The following is a 15,589-nucleotide window of genomic DNA, read 5'->3' as shown; positions in this document are numbered from 1 at the left end:
TTTTCTTTACTTTGTGTATTTTCTTGTATATATTCATTCCCTAGTATTAGTATTTGTATTTTTGTCTTGATCTTATGGAATGTTGCAAAGTGACTGGTATATAGTACTCATTTAATAATGCCCTTTGTTTTCAGACTGGCTGTCTTTATTTCAGTTATACTGGAAGGATAGTATTCATTCATAGGCTGATCACACTGCTGATACACATTGAAGTTTTAAATTACTTAGATTCTTGTCATTTGACCCCAGGCAGCATGATGACCCCTCAATATAGGAGGGTCAATGAGATCAATCAACTTTAGCCCTACTAAGCTCAAGGAATCTAATAGTCTCAACCTTCCACTATAGAAAGGATTATAAACATCTACTTCCATGTCTGGCATAAATGCTTAATGTGGAATTTAATTTAGTTGAGTCAAGTTATTTTTTCAGGGTCATGCTGGTACTAAGTATGAAGACAGTTATTCAAGAGTTTTCATTCCAACTATAAATCACACTGTCAGTCTGTCTGTCTGTCTGTCTGTCTGTCTCTCTCTGTGTTTCTTTCTCTAACCTATCTCTCTTAGTCATAATTCTCTTTCTGCAAGCCTTCAGTTTTTAGATTGGCTCTTTTCCCCATGCATTGGCTAACTGCCTCTAGAGTATTTTCTTGTTACATTTATAGTAACTAAATGTAGATGTTATTTCTATATCTACCAATTAAATTGTGCATATAATAGATGTGTGTAGATAGTCTCATTTAAATTCCTTCCCATTTAACATACAATAATTTCTGTTGATCAGCTTTTGAATAAGCTACTGAAGGGTATTTATTTCATATAACCTTAGAAAAAAAGGGCTGATATACACTGTTATAAACTGGGAATAATTCCATTTCCATCATTTTAGGGCATTTGGCCCATCTAGGCAATGCCATTTTATGTTTCATATGATTTGGTTCCAAATGTCTTTATTGGATTGTAATTGTTTTTATAATTATGTGCTTTTTGTAAGCTTCTTCACACACCTGCATTGGCACCCTACTCAAAAAAATAACATGATTATCATTCATTCTGGCCTTCAGAAGCTAAATGCAGTACTTGATATAGATTCCCTGTCACTTTTCCTCCACCTCTCTCTCTCTCTCCCTTTCTCACTTCATGGATTATCATGATCTTTTGTTATAGATTTTTTTGTAAAGAAGACATGAGGTGAGGTGATGTTTGTCCTTCCTTCTCAAAGAAGAGAATGACATCAGGGAGGTGATGTCATAATAAACATGTGAATTGAATTTGAGTGAAATTGTGCATTGTTAAGTCACCAGTCTTATCTTCCCTAGTGACATCTAGATCCAGTGACCAGATATGAATCAGGGCAACCTGGAGAAAACCTTGGATTCAAGGAAATCAGGGTTAAATTATTAGCCCAATGTCACACAACTAAGTGTTAAACATCTTAGGCTGAATTTGAACTCAGGTCCTCCCGACTACAAGACCAATGCTCTTTACCCTGTACTACCTGGCTGCTAGAGAGAGTATTCAATGAATTAGAATCCAGGAGGGGAGAGACATAATTAATCCCCCTGGATTGACAATCAATATCTCATTGAAGATTATTCATCATTGTTAATTCTTAGATAAATCCCTTAAAGCACAAAAATATAGTCATTTCTGATTTTCTACTTAGAGGTTTGTTATTATTGTTTGTTTTTCCTCTGGTTATTTTGGTCTAAATTATTCTCTTGACCCAAAAAGCTAATGATAGTCTCTAAATTACTAAATCCAATCACTTAGTCTCAATCCCAATTTAAATTGACCTTTCTGAAGAATTTGACACTGTTAAACAGTCTCCATTCTCTATGTTTTTTTCTATCCTGAGCTTCCATGACACTGGTCTTTCCACTATTATCATGCCCAAAATTTCTAGGTCTGTCTCTTCATTTTGTTCCTTGAATTCCAGTTTTATATCTTCAAATACTTGCCAGTTATCTTTTTTTATTTCCTGCTATGGTTTCAATTTATCAGCTCAAAACTCAATTCAGACCCTTCTTTTTCAAACTTGTCATTCCTTACCACTATTCTTACTTCTGAGAATTTTATCACTGTTTTCTTAAATCCCAAAGTTTGAAACCTCATAGTCAACCCTCACGCCTACTTTTCCTTTAATCTTTTCCCACATCCATGATTTGCCAAGACCTTTGAATTTTAGCTGCACCCTCACATAAGCTTCCTCCTAGTATAAAAACTGGTCTAGGTAATTAAAAGTGTCGTGCTGTGTGTGTGTGTGTGTGTGTGTGTGTGTGTGTGTGTCTGTTCGATTGGGTCATCTTTTTTATAAGAGACACTAAGATTTCTTATGTATCTTTTATTATTTGCCTTGGCAGTAAGGGGATTAAAAAGGAATAAAAAAAACAAGATATTTTCTTGATTCTGATATTCCAACATAATAGATCACTGTCAATTGTTCATTCATGGGCTTTCCTAGATGTCTAATTTTTTCCAGAGGAAGAATGCCATATTGAAATGAGGAATCCATGTCTGCATTCAAATTCAATTGTATTCAGTTTTTCAATTATTAATTGACTAGTAAGGGTAACTCACAGTATTTGATGCTATGTGCAAAGATTAAAATAAAAGACAGTCCTTGTCCTTATGGAGTTTTCATTCCAATAGAGAATTTTAAGACATGTATACAAACTAGTATGATAGTAATATTAATATTAGTATTAGTAGTGGTAGTAGTAGAAGTAGTAGTAGTAGTAGTAGTAGTAGTAGTAGTAGTAGTAGTAGTAGTAGCAGTAGTGGTAGTAATGGTTAGTTCTTGTACTTCATTATCAAAGAAGACCAAAATGACATCACTATATTAGAGACAAATTACTGTGTGTTTGACTGTGACTGATCAGACCAATGCTTTACCACAGGCAGGGCATAAATATTCCTTATGAAACCTGGGGTGCTTATTCTAAACTTATTTATCTCATGTTTCCTTTGAACTATTTCAATTTTGCTCTACTCATAGAACACAACACTCTCACTGATGATGAGGGCATGCCATGCTGGGCGGTCCTGTGCCAGTGTCTCCCATTCTGTACTATCCATTCTAAAGTTCTTATTTTTTATTTTTGCAAGGCAATGGGGTTAAGTGACCTCCCCAAGTTCACTCAGCAAAGTAATTATTAAGTGTCTGAGGCAAGAATTGGACTCAAGTCCTCCTGGCTCCAGGGCTGATGTTCTATCCATGGTGCCACCTATCTGTCCCCCAATTCTAAAGTTCATAAGAGAGCCCTTCAGGGTATAGCTTCTTCTGACCCCCCTTGTGCATGCTTGCCCTGTGTGAGTTCTATAAAATAGTCTTTTTGACAAATATACATCTGACATTCTAACAACATGGCCAGCCCATCATAATTGCACCCTCTATAGTAATGTTGCAGTATTAGGCAGTTTAACTCAAGGAAGGACCTTAGTGTCTGGTATCTTCTCCTGCCAAGGGATCTTCAGAATCTTTCTAAGACAATTTAAATGGAAGCAAACCACTTTCCTGACATGGTACTGGTAGACTGTCCAGGTTTGTCAGGCATACAGAAATAAGGTCAGCACGATGGCTCTGTAGACCTTTAGTTTAATAATTAATCATAGTAGTCATTGTAGTCATTGTAATAATTGTTTACTGTTACTGCTGTAATTGTAGTTGTAGTATGGATAAAGTAAAGATTCAAAACAGTTTAAGAAAATATAAAGGTGGGAAATGAACCTTCATATTCAGGATAACAGGACAGGTCTCAAAAGAGAGGGCTTTTAAACTGTGGAAATGATACTTTCTATAGGAAAACACTTAAAATTCTGTTTCTTGATTCATCTGTTTCTATCTCTGTTTTAGCTCTGATCCCATATCAAAGTATTTTTTCTTTATCTCTTGGTCATTTCTCTTTAGATCTGATTAACTTCAGTTGCAGGGTGATATTTGCTCTACACAGTTCTCTACTCCAAGGTAGTAACTTTACTTTCTATATATGAATAATATCCATACAATATTCTTTTATTTTTAATCAAATATTTCAAGACAAATGACAAAGATTTTTTGGCATTCCTTTACTGAAATCTTTTACCAGTTCTCTTGCTTTCAATCTTTGATTCATTAGATTTTTATTCATACTGGTTCTTTATACTTTCTAGATTCCATTTACTAACAATCTTCTCATTTACTTATCAAATATCCATGCCAAACATCAATATTTGATTTTATACTTCACACATTGAAATTAACCGTCTTAAGATTCATGACTTTAAGAACCAAATTTTCAGGAGTTTTTGTACATACATTAAACATGAACATTGTTGTATTCAAATACCTATTAAATATGGATTGCTATACTATATTCTGTCTAGAAAAATTAATTTCAGTGCACATGCAATTTTTAGATGTTATTTCTTAAGATTCAAATAAATTTATAGCAAAAAAATCTTCATAATTTGTCAGGTATTTTTATCAGAAAGTCATCTATGGTGAGGAGGAAGCAAAGAATATTGCCTAGAACACAAAATTTAAGAGTTAGTAAGACCTGAGTATGAGTGGTACCAAATGGCTATAATCTCTAATCCTAGGGAAGCCTGAGGCTTATAAAGAGTCCTGAGTTCAGAATTTCTGAGTTACAGTAGGGAAAAATACAATCTGGCATATGCATTGATTCTTGAAACAATATAATGAATTCCTGAAGTCTTATTGGGGGGGGTAGGGTGGAGGAGGTAATTGAATTTCCTAAGGATAGGTGAACTGGCCAACATGAAAATGGAAAAAAATAAATTCATTAAGTTACTTTAGAGTTCATCAATAGATTAATAATGAAATGGAAAATGTGAATATCTATTAGTCTTACTAAAATAGGGATACCTTGTCTTTGAAACAAACAAACCAACATCCCCTCCAAAAAAAAATTTAATTCAGATCCTATTCCTGAAGCCTAATTAACTGGTTGTCCCTGGCCAATTCACTTCATCTCTCTGGATATCTTTTTTCCTGAATTGTAAAATGAGCAGGTTGATCTGTAAAATGAAAAGGGATCAATAAACTGAAACATCTCTTCCAAAACTAAATCTTTATAATGGTAAGGATGATGATGTTGATGACTTTTGAAACTACCACAATGTATTTATAAATCACTTTATAGTTTACAAAGTTCTTTCTACACAATAACTATGTGAGATTGATAGGATACTTTTTCTCTTGTCAACAAATTGAAAATTTTATATGCATCTATGCTACATACATTATCTAATATCCTATAAGCATAAAAAGGTAAACAAGTTCTTTGATTACAAGTCTTGTGGAATTTCCCCACTATCATACTGTTCCCTAAAGGTGACATGATATTATTCCATTCCCTGTGGAAGGTACAATTAAATTGGGTTCTTTATTTCCCAATCTTCTTGAGTTAGTAGTGGGTTTATCAATGTAGTCATGTAATCCCTAGTGGTAGAAATAGAGGGAAAAAAAGCAAAAACCAAATCTTTGTAGACAAAACAATGACTAAGAACTGTGCAAATAGTGAAACAAGATAAATAAGCTATTACAGGGAGTTTAAATGCTTACCCATGTGAAATAAATTAATCCTTTTATGGAATTTGGCTATCATTTTGGGCCCCTGAAGAATGAATTTATCAAGTGTGGCATTGGAGTCAAGAAATAATGAATTCATCTGACATGAATAAATACTTCATTCTCAGGGCACTCACTCACCTTACTTACAGTAGTGACTAATCATAGAAACAAGAAAAGAGGTATTGTTTACAAGTAATTTTTTACAAGCTGATGAAATTAGAGGTATCTAGAGTTCTATATGAAAAATTTAGTTCAGTTGAAATGTGATCCTTTGCCATGTCTTCTAAAAGGGAGAAAGGAAGAATATCATAACTATCTATTTTTTAGATTTTATTTATTTTGAGTTTTACAATTTTTCCCTTAATCTTGCTTCCCTCCCCCACCCCATCCCCCACAGAAGGCAATCTGTTAGTCTTACATTCTTTCCATATACATTGATCTATGTTAAATGTGATGAAAGAGAAATCATATCCTTAAGGAAGAAAAACAAAGTATAGGAGATAGCAAAATTACATAATAAGCTAACTTTTTTTTCTAAATTAAAGGTAATATTCTTTGGTCTTTGTTCAAACTCCACAGTTTTTCTCTGGATATAGATGGTATTCTCCATCACAGATAGCCCAAAATTGTCCTTTATTGTTGCACTGCTGGAATGAGCAAGTCCATCAAGGTTGATCATCACCCCCATGTTGCTGCATAGCTATCTATTTATAACAAAAGAAGAAACTATATTTTCCTGTTTTAAACAGAAATAACTTGTCTAACATGCAAGATGACATTTCAGCTTTCTTGAAAAGGGATGTATGAGAAGGAAAAAGAAATAGGAAAACATCCTTAATTGATATTGAATTTTGGGGAGGCAGATTAAAAAATCTTACCTTAGCAAAACAAATAGCCTCTCCTTTAGTTGCGAACAATGATACAAGAAAAAAATAATTTTAATGTAGCCTTAAGATCAAAATAGGAATGAGTGCCCTTGTCCTTTGAACAGTGAAATAACTTTCAGATTCTCAGAACATAGAGAATGAAACTTTAATCCACTGTGAATCATGACAAACATGAATATCTCTGTGGCCAAAAATTTAATTGATCTTCGTGCACTTGAAAATGCCGATAAATGTAAAAAAAAAAATTCTGAAATTGCTTTCTGGAGTTTTAAAGGTGGTCCAATCATTCAAGTTATGAGGAATAGTTTTACTTGCTGAAGAGAAAAATGAAGGGTTACATCTTTTTCTGAGATCAGATCAAAGGATGCTTCTCAGAATCTGACACAGTCCATAGTGGAATATATTTCATTCTTTATCTTTTTTTGTAGCATTTTATTTTACCCATTACATGTAAAAGCAATTTTAATACATTTTTAAAACTTTGACTTCCAAATTTTCTCCTTTTCTCCCTCCTAAACCACCCTGTCCCTTGTTGAGAATGTTAGCAATTTGATATACATTGTACAAGTGTAGTCAAGCAAAACATTTCTATAATAGTTATGTTATGAAAAGAAAATTAAAAACTCCCTAAAAATAGAATTAAAAAAAGCATGCTTCAATCTCTATTCAGACACTTTCATTTCTTTATCTGAGGATGGATAGTATTTATCATCATAAATCCTTCAGATTTAGCTTAGATCATTGTATTGCTGAGAGTAGTTTAGTCATTAGCAGGTCATGATTGTACAATCATGCTTACAAAACTTGGTATGTAGTACATTTTACTTTACATGAGTTAATCTAAGCCTTTCCAGGTTTTTCTGAGAGCATCCTGCTTATCTTTCCCACAGCAGAATAATATGCCATCACAATAACATATGATAATTTGTCAGCTATTCCCTAATTGATAGGCATCCCTCAATTTCCAACTCTTGGCCCAAGAAAAGAATTGTCATAAATATTTTTTGTATATAAGTCCTTTTTTTAAAATCTCTTTAAGAAAAACAGAATGACTAGTGGCATTGCTAGGTCTAAGGTTAAGCATGGTCCTTTAAGCATAATTTCATATTGCTCTACAGAACAGTGGAATCAGTACATTACTCCATCAAAAGTGCATTAATGTCTCATTTTTTTCCCACATCCCCTCCAACACTTATCATATTCCTTTTCTGTCCTATTAACAAATTTAATAGCATTGAGGGAGTACCTCATATTTGTTTCTCCAATAAAAAGTGAGTTAGAGGGGCAGAGCCAAGATGATGGCAGGAGAAGAGCCTCTCTTAGGTGCTTTCTCCAAAATATTTCAAAACCTTAAAATTATGACTTTAAATAAATTTTCAAGAGAGAGAAAACCCATAGAAAGATCCAGTGAGGCAATTCTCCAGTCCAAGGTTTACCTGGAAAACAATGTTAAAACTGTGTTCGATGAGGTTGGAGGGCCAGATGAAGGAACTTTAGCCTCTTGTAAACAGCCCTTGGGCACCTGGGAGCACTGATTTCCAGTAGCAGAAGCAGTTTCCCCCCACAGGGAGCACCAAGCACAACTCAGAAGATCAGGAGGGGCCCAGGCACTCAGTGCAGCCCAGATCAAAGAAACAGAAGCAGGCCTGTGGAGCCTCCAGGGAGCTGCTCCCTGAACACTCAGCCCACCGAAGGCTAAGACAGTGGAAGGAGACTGCTGAGGTTTGTCCTCTGTCCTTGCAACAGGACTCTGGGGCTGTGACTACATTCAAACCCTGGTCACAGTCTAGGGCCCCCCCCCCCCCCACAGTTTCTGTGGCAGAGGGGTGAGCTTGTAGTCATTTACAGACCAGGAGAGCAGTCAGAGCCTCATACACTGAGGTCCTTGTGAGGGTGTCTCAATAATACTCAAAAACTCAGGTAGCGCCCCAAAACCAGGCACAGGCTGGGGAAATGGGTAAACAGAAAGAAAAAGGAACTTGACCATAGATAATTACTTTGGTCCCATGAAGGACCAAAATACTCAATCTGAAGATGAGAAAGTCCAAGCTTCTGCCTCTAAAACTTCCAAGAAACATAGAAGTTGGTCTCAGACTATGATAGAGCTCAAAAAAAAAAAAAGATTTTGAAAATCAAGTAGGGGGAGATAGAAGAAAACTTGGGAAAAGAAATGAGACAGATGCAGGAAAAACATGGAAGCAAAGTCAGCAGCTTAGTCAAGGAGATCCAAAAAAAATGCTAAAGGAAATAACATGTTAAAAACCAGCTTAGCTCAAATAGATAAAACAGTTCAAAAAAATTATTGAGGAGAAGAATGCTTTAAAAAGCAAAATTGGCCAGATGGAAAAGGAGATAAGAAAGCTCTTTGAGGAAAACAAATCATTCAAATGTAGAATGGAGCTAAAGGAAGCCAATTACTTTGAGAGGAATCAAGACACAATAGTTCAAAACCAAAAGAATGAAAAATTAGAACAAAATATGAAATATTTCATTGAAAAAACAAGTTATCTTAAAACAGATCCAGGAAAGATAATTTTAAAATTATTGAGATACCTAAAAGTCATGATCAGGAAAAGAGTATTGACCTCATTTTTAAAGAATTCCCACAGGTAAATTGCCCTGATATCCTAGAAGAGAGTAAAATAGAAATTGAGAGAATCCCCCTATCTCCCCCAGAAAGAGATCCAAAGTAAAACAACCCCCAGGAGTATTATAGTCAAGTTTCGGAACTCCTAAGTCAAAGAGAAAATATTACAAACAGCCAGAAAGACACAATTCAAATCTCATGGAGCTGCAGTCAGGATCACACAGGATTTAGCAGAATGTACATTAAGGGTGCTTAGGGCTTAGAATATAATATTCTGGAAGGCAAAAAGAGCTTGGAATGCAGCTGAGAATCAACTACCTAGCAAAACTGAACATCCTTTTCCAGGGGAAAAGATGGACTTTCAATGAAAAGGGGGAATTTCAAATGTTCCTGTTGATATGACCAGAGCTGAACAGAAAGTTTGACCTTAAAGTACAGGACTCAGGTGAAGCATAGAGAGTGGGGATGAGGAGAGTAAATTATGAGGGGCTTAATGATGATGACCGGCATGTATTCCTGCATGGGAAGATGATACTGATAATACTCATATGAACCTTCTCATTTAATAGAGCAGGTAGAAGGAGTTTTTATAGATGAAGCACAGGAGAGAGCTGAATTTTAAGATATAATATATTGTAACAATGGAGTCAATGAGAGAAAGGGAAATGTACTGGGAGTAAGAAAAAGGAGAGGTAGAATAGGCTAAGATATTTCATATAAAAGATATTTCATGTAGCTTTTGCAATGGTCTGGAAAGGGGAGAAGGCAAGGGGGAATGAGGAAACCTTCATTTTCATCAGAAATGGCTCAGAAAGGAAACAGCGTACACACTCAATAGGGTATATATATCTAGAAGGAGATAAGGAGAGAAGGGTGACAGGGGGAAGGGGGATGTGGATGATAGAGGAGAGGGTAGATATAACACATTTTCTTTTTTTACTTTGTGCAAGGTGCTGGGATTGGGTGGTCTGTCTGGGCCATGGGGCCAGGTTGTTGGGTCTCTGGAGTCAGATGTGGACTTGGGGCCTCCTGGCTCCAGGGCTGGTGCTCTATCCACTGCGTCACACTATATTTTTGAAGAGGGACAGAGTGAAAGGAGAGAGAAAATATAATAGATGGTAGTGGGGAGGAATGGATAGAGATAATTACAACCAGCAACAGCAACTGTGGAAAAATATGGAAGTAACTTCTATGATGGACTTATGGTAAAGAAAATGATCCACCCGAGACAGAGCTTGTGGTATTGGAATGCAGACTGAAACACATTTTTTTCTATTTCTTTTACTTTATTTCTCATGAAGTTTTATATTTTTGTGGTGGATGTGGGGTTATGTTTACTCTTAAACAAGAATATTTGAGTAATGTGTAAATAAAAAAGTAAATAAATTCTTGCTAAAAAAAAGTGAATTAGAGCAATCTTTTTTCATATGGCTATGGATAACCTTGATTATATCACCTGAAAACTTTTCATATCTTTGGATCATTTATCAATTGGAGAATTGTTGTTATTTTTATAAATTTGACTCAGATCTCTATATTTGAGAACTGTGGTCTTTGTCAGAAAAACATCTATGCAAACTTTTTTATCCTTACTGTTACTAAAAATTATTTTTTCTTTTTTTACCGTCCCCTTCCTCAAAAGTGTTTTGTTTCTGATTACTCCTGCTTCAATCTGCCCTCCTTTCTATCACCTTCCTCTTCTTTTAAATCCCTTTCTTTCTACTTTTCTTTAGGGTATGATAGATTTTCTATGCTCAATTGAATGCATATATTATTCTCTTTTTGAGCCAATTCTGATGAGAGTAAGATTCACTCACTCCCCTTCATTTCCTCACCCTTCCTGTCTGTTGTGGCTTGCTTCCTTGGGGCCCACAGCGGCGACCTCCCTCCAGGAGGGGAGCTGAGAATAAGGAGTCAAGCCACTACTGCCTTATGCCTCCAGCTCAATTTTATTATTGCTTAGCTATTACATATATACTGTTAGGTCTTCTGGGGAAGAACAAAGAATAATGAGGTATTTGTTAGGGGTGAAAGCAATGTGTATATGCAGCTTCTTGCATTACAGGGTAGGAGGGTACGTTAGGGAGGAGATGATAAGGTACAGCTGTGTCTAGTGCCCTTGGACAGTGGGGCGGAATGTCCAGCTCCCAAGGACTCTGGCTCCCAAGGACTCCAGCTCACTTTATCTCTCAGGGCGGCAAGCCAGCTCCTGAGACTGTCCAGGTGGCGGTTTACCTTGGAGATGATTTGTGTCAAGGCTGTTAGAATAGCCTGTGTACCCACACCTGGCCATAGTAAAAGTTTTTTCCTGTCTCTTTTATATGAGGTAATTCACTTTATTTAGTCACTTTTTCCTCCTTTTTCCTAGTACATTCCTTTCTCACCCATTTTCTTTTTTTTTTTTTTTTTAGATTTCATTTCTTCAAATTCAGCTTGCACCTATGTCCTCTGTTTATATAAACTCCTTTAACTGTTCTAATAGCAAGAAAGTTCTTAGGAGTTACCAGCATCATCTTTCCATGTAGTTATGTAAACAGTTTTACCTTATTAAATTCATTATGATTTTCCTTTCCTCTTTATCATTTTTGTGCTTCTCTTGAGTTTTATTTTTGAAAGTCAAGTTTTCTATTCAACTCTAGCATTTTATCAAGTATATTTAAAAATCCTCTATTTCACTACCTGTTTTTCCCCTGAAGAATTAATGGATTATTGGATAGGTGATTCTTGGTTGTAATTCTAGTTTCCATTGCCACTGGAATATATTCCCAGAACTCTGATCCTTCAGTGTAGAAGCTACTGCATCTTATATTATTTGAATCGTGGCTCCATGATATATGTTTTCTTCCTGGCTACTTAATATTTTCTCCTTGATCTGGAAGCTCTGGGATTTGATTATAATATTCCTGACAGTTTTCATTTTTCAATATCTTCTTTTCCTTTTTTGTCATATTAGTCAATCTGATAGATATTAGGTGATTTCTCAGATGTAGAACATTTTTATATGACTATGAATAGCTTTGGCCTTTTCTTGTCTGAAAACTAGCTGTTTTTATCATTTTGACCATCAGGGGAATAGTCCATTTTTCTTCTTCCCCCTGGTTATTCTCTTATCTCCCTCTTTTACTCTATTCTTCTCCAAAATTCTTTCGCTTCTGATCTTTCCCAATTTTTTTTAAACAGGTCAATCCCTTATTACCCTCTCTTATTCCCCTTCCTTCCTATTTCACTGATAGTGTTTGATAACTTTCCATACTCAACTGTGTACATTATTTCTTTGAATCAATCCTGATGAATGTAAACTTCAAACCTGAGTCTTCCCCTGCATTGCAAAAATTATTTTTCACTACTTTTATGTGAGGTAATTTATTCCATTCTACCTCTTCCTTCACCCTTCTCCCTGTACAACCCTCTTCCTCATCTCTAATGTTTTCTTTTAATTTTGCCTATCATTTTATATATATATATATATATATATATATATATATATATATACATATATATATATTTATATATATTGAACTCATATTCATGACCTCTGTCTATAGAAAAGCTTATAAGTGTATGTATAGATACATACAAATATTTTAAGAATAAAAACTTTTAGCACTAATGCGAATCATATTCTCAAGTTTATCTTTTTACACTTCTCTTAACTCTTGTGTTTTTAGTGTCAATATTTCTATTCAGCATTGTTGTTTTAATCAGGAAGTCTTGAAAGTCATCTATTAAATAGCTATTTTCCCCTGAAGGGAAAATTTATTACATTTATTAATGATGAGTAGGTTATTTTTGGTTTTAATCTTCATTCATTTGTGCTTTGGAATATCACATTCAAAGACTGGTAATATTTTAAAGTAAAACCAGATCAATTTTGAATTAGATTGTTGTGGTTTTATAATATTTGAATTATTTTTTTCTGGTTTCTTGCAGTATTTTCTCCTTCGCAGGGTATTATGAAATTTTATTATAATTATTCTGTCAGTCAATTATTCTGAGATCTCTTTCAGGATACTTCCAATCTCTATATATACTCTGATTCTAGGATAACATAGTCCAGGAATTATTAAATCATTTCCCATTAATCTGTTATCAGTCTTTTGATTTTTTAATGTCTTATGCACTTGATATCTTATGTATTTTTTAACTTCCACTTGCCCTGCTCAATTTTTTAAGAAATTATTTTCTTCCATGAACTTCTCATTTTCAATTTGACCAAAAGAACTTAAGGAATTCTCTTCATTACATTTTTTGCTTATATTAACATCTGCCTTATTCTAGGTTTTTTGGTAGTTGTTATTTTCATCAATAATTTTAATGCCTTTTCTATCCAGCTCTTGAATTTTTGTTCATATTTTTTGCTTCACTCTCATTTCTTTTCCCATGTTTTCCTCTGCCTCTACTATCTGACTTTTAAAAAAAAAAAACTTTTTTGAGCTCTTCCATGTATTTTTTTCTGGGTGTGATATCAATTGATATTTTTCTTTGAGTCTTTGGATGTACTTGTTTTATTTTTTTTTTCTTAGTTTGTGTTTCTTTGAAAACATGGAAACTTCCAATAATCAGGTTATTTTCTTTTATTTGCTCATTTTTAGTTTATTTCTTGACTTTTAACTTCATGTTAAGGTTGAATTCTTCTTTGGGGAGGGTTGGGGCCTCTATTTCAAGTTACTATTTTTGAGATTTTTTTTTCACTACCATTTTCAGAGCTAGTTCTGAGTAGCTATTAGTTTTTAGTTTTTTCCAAGGCTGTATAATCTAAGGAGAAATGTGGCCATTGCTTTTCGAACCTTTGCTCTGCTCTGTGACCTACCACATGCATTCTTTTCTATTCAAGAACTACAACCAAGTTCCATGCTCCTGTTACTTCTCTTTTCCATCCCAGTTCTATGACCAATAATCATGTATATGCAAAGCAATAGAACCCTGTTCCCAGTGCCATAAAATGATCCTTTGCAATTTCCTTATAAGTAGTTATCCAGTCCCCTTACTGTTCACTGTCCATTGCTTGAGCACTTGAGAAAGCCTTGTTGTTTATTCAATTGCCTCCAAAGTTTGTTCTTGACTTGTCTAAACAGGGTCTAGGTTGGACTGCACTCAATTCTCACCCCATTGATAAAAGATCTTTTTTTTTCTTATTTTTTTTAGTTTTTTCAAATGACCTGCAAATATTGTTTTCAAATTCATACATTTGCAAATTTATAAGTTTCACATTTTTCTACAACCTTCCTTTCCATTCTGCTATCCCATGGCAGCTAACAATCTGGCAAAAGTTGTACATCTGTTATTAGTTATTTTGACTTCTTTGTCTTCTCTAAAAGAAATATTATATTTATCATATGAGAGAGTATAGGAAGATAAAAATGGAAATACTATGGTATATTGGTGTAAGAAGCAAAAAAATATTTAAATGAAACAGCAGAATAGAAAAAAATTAAATATGCAATAGAAATACTTTTTTTAAAAAGAGAGATCTGAGATAACAAATGATATATGGTATACACAAAAAATCTGATATGGAGAGTATTTATCAGTAGAAAAATACAATAGTGTGAAAGTTTTTACTTAAACTGATTTTTTTTAAATTTATTTGTCAAATACTTATTTAAAAACCTTAGAACAAACATTTTATGTATTAGCAGCAACTTTATGTCTTTCCAATAGGATAAAAAAAGCAAGTGTCCATTTTCACTGCTACTATTGATATTGTGCTAGAAATCCTAACTACAGCAATAAATAAAATAAAATGAGAAAAAGACCACAGGAAAATAGGTGAAAGGGGAAAGGGATATGTATTTATTATAGGCTTACTATAGGCTAGGTTCTGTGCCAAGCATTTTATAAATACTTCATTTGTTCCTCACAACTACCTTATGAGATAAGTACTATTATCATATCAATTTTACAAAATGAGAAAGCTGAAGCAGAGAAAACTTAAATGACTTGCCCAAAGTCACACAGCTAGTAGTTTCTTGAGAATGAATTTGAGCTCAGAACTTCCTGACTCCAGATTTAATGTTTTCTCCATTGTGCCACCTAACTGTCTAGCTATTTCATATAAACAGTAAATTATCACATTTGCAGATGATGTGTTACTTTATATAGTGTACTTTAGGAAGTCAAATATAATTAATTGAAATAATTATTGCTTCAATCAAGTTGCAAGATATCAAATAAATCCACTTTACTCATCAGCATTTTTATATTAACAATTAACCTCAGTAGAAAAAGATATTCCATTCAAAATTTACTAAATGTACAAAATTCTTGAAGGGGCTATGTACAAAAACTTACATATAAGTACAATATTTTCTTTAAAGAAATAAAGGTAAACCAGGATAGATAGGAAAGTATAAATTGTCCATAGGTAGGTCAAACCAATATAATAAAAATTATAATTATTCCTAATTATATTTATTTAGTGCCAAATCAAATTACCAAATTATAACTTTATAGAAGTAGAAGAAAATAAAAAAAATTACAACTAGGTGAAAATGATTACATATCTCAAGGGAAATTGGGGGGGGGATAGGAAGGAAAATAG

Source organism: Macrotis lagotis, chromosome 6 (genome assembly GCF_037893015.1).
Source record: "Macrotis lagotis isolate mMagLag1 chromosome 6, bilby.v1.9.chrom.fasta, whole genome shotgun sequence".
NCBI classification, from domain to species: domain Eukaryota; kingdom Metazoa; phylum Chordata; class Mammalia; order Peramelemorphia; family Peramelidae; genus Macrotis; species Macrotis lagotis.
This window is presented reverse-complemented; position numbering follows the sequence as displayed.